Below are 5,645 nucleotides of genomic sequence, written 5' to 3'. Positions count from 1 at the left end.
GTTTTATTAACGGTTTCCTACCGAAATAAATTATTTTTGTTCAAATACTTTTTTAACTTATAACGATATGAAACCACTATTAAACTAATAAAACTAATAAGTTGTTTTAATAGCCAAACACGCACTAAATAAAGACCAACACATTAATTGTTAAACTTTGAGGAGATGGTTTTTCTTTGATGCATGATGGTTTAGAGCATTGGGTATGGGCCGGTGTTATAACGCCTTCTTACATGTCACATCAACCTTAACACCACCATAACACAATGTAGGAAATGGTGTTCCAATGTTATAATTTGTTAAGAGGTAGAAAAAGGTAGAGAGAGAAAGAGAGAAAGAGGAAAAAAAATGATTTTGATTGGTTCTTATTCCCGTTTCAAGAAGTGGTGACGGGCATGAGAAGTGCCATAACGAGAAGAAACAAGAGGGGGGGGGGGGGTGTTCCCCCCGTTATAACGCCGTTTTTGACTTCCACCTCAGCCACAACGAGCACGAGATGTGCCCACACCGTATCCTCTTACGTTGATGGTTTTGTAACTTTAGCTTACTTTTGGTAAAATGACTTTACAGTTTACATCTCCACCTATCTATAAAACTTATTTTTCATTCCATACAAATTTTTATTTTTTAACTTTTTGTACACATATCAATAAATTTATTTTTAATGTTTAAAATATATTATTATTATCGGTTATTATTAGTCATACGAGTACTTTTTAAACATAAAAACAAATTTATTAGTAAAATATATATAAAAAATAATTAAATATGAAGAAAAATATAATTCGTTATCTTCATATTTCATCATCCCTTTTTAATATATATAATTCTTTATTTTAATTTTATTGTAAACTCTATGAATCTATAAATATTTATTTATTTATTTTAAATTTATTTCATAAATCCATTTTTAATCTCTTTCTTATATCGATCAAAAATAACTAAGCAATTGAATGTAGGTTTTAATTTTATTACAAACTTCAATTTTTTTTTTTAAAGTTTTACAAAGAAGAATGTCAAGTGGATAGAAACATCAAACACTTGCACCAACATTTCAATGAGATATAAAGTTCTAAGAGAAAAAAAAACCGTTCTTAGTCTTTTAAGATTAAAGAGCCGCTGTTTGATGTTCTAAGAGAGAACAATATTGTTCTTAAACTTTTATGTATCACTCAAATGTTTGTGCAACTGGTTGATGTTATTATCCACTTGACAATCTCAATTGTAAAAACTTGAAAAAAAATTGAAGTTTTAATTGAAGATAATATTAATCAGATTAATTTTCATTTATAATAATTACAGTGGTTGTTAACTCATATTTTAACGCTTAATTATTTTTGATCAAGACAAGGAAGAGATTTAAAAAATAAATTTTTATGGAAATGAATATTTTACAAACTAATAGTTTTTTAATAAAATTAGAATGAAAGATTAAGAAGGAATTGCAAATTTCTTTTTGTTCATATTTAGTTATTTTCCTTTTTGTGTACATAATTTATCAGTAAAATTATTTTTGGTGTTTAAAAGATACCCTTATGACATGCAATAATCGGTCATACTAATATTTTTTGAACACAAAAAATAAGTTCATTGATTAATGATAAATGAAAATGACTAAATACGAACAAATCATTATCATTTCCCAATATGCACTAATAATATTATTAACTCCAAAATGGAACAGGAATCGGTTTTTTGTATTTGCCATTTTACTTTTACACTATTTTAGTTTTTATTTATTTATTTATTAGTATAATAATTAATATTTACAATATCATGCTATATTAAATGATGTTAATTAATCATAAATATTGATTTTGATCTTAATTTGTATATCAAATTCATATAAAAACTTAATGAGTTTGAACAGATTAAAACATAATAACATATTTTATAAAACCTTATGGGAAATTTAATCTAATGGATAAATATGTATTAATTTTGTCAAATGTATGTGTAATTTATTATAAATGAATATATAATATTTATTTAAAAATGTTATATAAATAAAACTTTATTTTATTTAATAATTTTTTCTTTAATAAAATCATATTTAATTATATACAAATAATTAATTTTGTTATAATTTTGTCATAAAATCATTTACTAACATTAATGCAATAAAAAATGGAATACATATTTGTTAGAGCTAATTAATAAAACAAAGTTTTTTTTGACAATTTATATAATTACATAAAATGAATATACTAGGAATATATTCTTTTGTGATAAAAATAATGTGAAAAATTAAGTAGAGTTGGAAATATGGGTGTTCGTTTGGATGTAATTGTTTGATCTGATCCAATTAAGTAAATCCAAATTGATTTCGGTTTTCAAAATATGGATCCAAATAGTTCAAACTAAAATCAAATCCGATCCGATCCGATCCAATTACAAATCGGCTGGATCGTTTTTTATTCGGTTTTCAAAAACCATAACATTTTAAAACGAAGTATAATTAACATTTTAAAACGAAGTATAATTATAATATAATCCAGCTTTTACAGAAGAAGTAAAAACAAATTATTTCGTTGTGATTTAAAATTGATAAACAATTAGTAATAATATATATTATAGTTTAACATTTAATAGATAAAAAAAACTTTTGAGAGAAAATTCATATTAATGTTTTTTATCACGTGAAACTTTTTAAACTTATTTGAAAAAATAAATTATAAAATTAATAAATAATTATAGATATATTAAAAATAAATAAATAATAAATTGTTATTCGATTGTTTTGGACTATTCGGTTCTTATTTTATAATCCAAAATCAATCCGAAATCCAAAAAAAATAATTGGGTTTTGTTGTAAACCAATCCAAAAATCCGAATATCGGAACCAAATAGTCCAATCAAAATTATCCACTTGGATAATTTGATTTTATCCAAATAGTGAACAGTCCTAGTTGGAAATACGATTTACACTATAACACCCATAAAAATTATGCCAAATTTTAAACTTTTTGAAACATTTCAAAACCCATGATTATTACAAACTTGTTTTCAAAATAGTAAAATGTCAGAGTATCCCAGAATCAAATCATAAAATCATGAAATATGAGGAGCTGTACGATCACGCCTTCGCCTTCCCGCGATCATCAGAAGTACCTGAAACAATAATCGATAAATGTAAGCTCGAAGGCTTAGTGAGTTCCCCTCAAAATACCAACACCATACAATCATAATCATAACATATAAACCATCAGCATGCATAATGAGCCTTCAGCCTGACTGGACCGCCTCGCAGGCCTTCAGCCTACCTGGACCGCTCTCCGAGCCTTCGACACGTCTGGACCGCCTCGCAGGGCCTACAGCCTATCCGGACCGCTCGCCGGGCCTTCGGTCTGACTGGCATGCCCTCCTGGGCCTATAGTCTATCCGGACCGCCCTGGGTATGTTGGCTTTCAGCACAAAGCAGGTCCGCCTGAACCCAACCCCCAATCAAACAACATGTGCACATAATATCATGCGCTAACATATATAACAGTCAAACCGAGCTAACAGATCATCAATCATAGCAACATCCTATAACCAGGATACAAACCTAACCAATCACTAACATAACATCATCCTATATACCATGATACCGACCTAACCAGGTCACTAAGCATAACACCATCCTATCTACCAAGATGTACATCAATAAGCATATCATGCAATAAACTCGGATACAAATCCAATAAGGGACGACATTGGTGCCTTAGACCCTGTTGATATAGTGAGGAGAACTCACCTCGCAACTGTGGTCTGAAACTAGAAAGCTCAACTCCCGGATCACCACCACAAACTCCACCACCTATGTCTGACACATCACAAAGTTCATAGGTTCTCAAGATACGTCCAGAAGTCCAATAGTCAACCCTTGCCCAAAGTCAAAGTCCATAGTCAAAGTCAACAGTCTATGTTGACCCGACTCGTCGAGTGTAGTTCACCGACTCGTCGAGTCCTTCCTGAACCCGAGAAGTCGTGAAATCCTTGGTTGACTCGTCGAGTTTCCCTATAACTCGCTGAGTTCATGCGTGTCCAAAGGTTCGGGAAAAACCCTAGCCGACTCGCCGAGTCATTCGACTGACTCGCCGAGCCCAAGGCAATCTTCATCAGACTCATCGAGTTGTTCATCCAACTCGTCGAGTACATGACTATCTTCATATGACTCGCCGAGTCGACCTTGCGACTCGCCGAGTCCCTTCAATCCTTCAACCATACAGATGCTTTTTAAGCCATGCAACGACTCCATATTGCAGATCCAAGCTTCTAAGGCATGTTTATCACGTAAAGTTGCAAACTTTACGTGTATGCAAGGCCCTAGAGACTCTAAATGACCAATCTAAGCTTCTAATGGAGCTTTACTGTGACATCCCCTAATTTCTCGGCCAAAAAAGACCGATTTAATTTATGCTTTTAAAATAAAGTCAGAGTAACCCTTTTAAAAGATGTTGCGGAATTTGTCCCCAAAACAAAACATGATAAAATTTATCAAAACATTTCTTTAAGAAATATATATTTTCATTTTATATCAAAACCTCGGGATGTCATGTTCCGATACAGATCAAAAGCATAAACAAGACATTATAAGCCTTACAACAGTTATTTATAACTACTGACCTATAATCCAAAAAATCTCTCATCATCATCCGACTATGCTCGGGGTCCACTACCTGTAAGATAAAAGGCTGAGTGGGTCAGGCTTGGGAGCCTGGTGAGCATATAGGGTTTTCAACCCACAATAAATAATAAACTTATTAAGTTCATCAATCAACAATAAATTTATTAATTTCATCAACCAAAAATAACCCTAATTACCCGTTCCCGTTATCCTCACTTTACGTCCCTAAAACAACTATCACAAGGGACCTAGCCTAAGGATTTTCATTAGGGGGACAACATTGCTTCGGGGTTCCTCAACAATTTATGTCAAATAAGGCAACCATCGGGGTGACAACACTGATTTCCTCAACAATTTATGTCAAATAAGGCGACCAATGGGGTGACAACATTGCTTTCCTCAACAATTTATGTCAAACAAGACAACCAATAGGGTGACAACACTGCTTTCCTCAACAATTTATGTCAAATAAGACAACCAATGTGGTGACAACATTGCTTTCGTCCGCAATTTATGTCAAATAAAGCAAACATCGGGGTGACAACACTGCTTTTCCTCAGCAATTTATGTCAAACAGGCACGAAGTCACATCGTCGCCAAGGTTTATACAACATGCACGAAGTCCATAGCTGCCAACGTACTAAATCCATAGCTACCAACATACATCTATATTGTACTAAATTCATAGCTACCAACGTACATCTATACTGTACTTTTATCCCTCATTCTTTATCTACCAATGTTTTACCCAACATATTTGAAGATAAAATATATATACATTTTAAATCATTTTAAACATGTATAAAACATCCATTCAACATCCATCCCAAGTAAACAAACAACATATATATACGTAGCACGTATTTTATATAAAATACTTCATATATATGTGTAAGATGAAAGTGACTATACACTCACTTGATTTAATGATAATCGGGCAGCACTTCGTTTCCTAAAACGATCGTTTCTAATAAAACCGGGAGTTTTATTGAGAAACCGGGCTCTGCGAGGGTTGGGCTTCAAAACCGAAAAGATA

This window comes from Lactuca virosa, chromosome 7 (genome assembly GCF_052849685.1).
Source record: "Lactuca virosa cultivar CGN04683 chromosome 7, Lactuca_virosa_CGN04683_v6, whole genome shotgun sequence".
Taxonomy (NCBI): Eukaryota; Viridiplantae; Streptophyta; class Magnoliopsida; order Asterales; family Asteraceae; genus Lactuca; species Lactuca virosa.
This window is presented reverse-complemented; position numbering follows the sequence as displayed.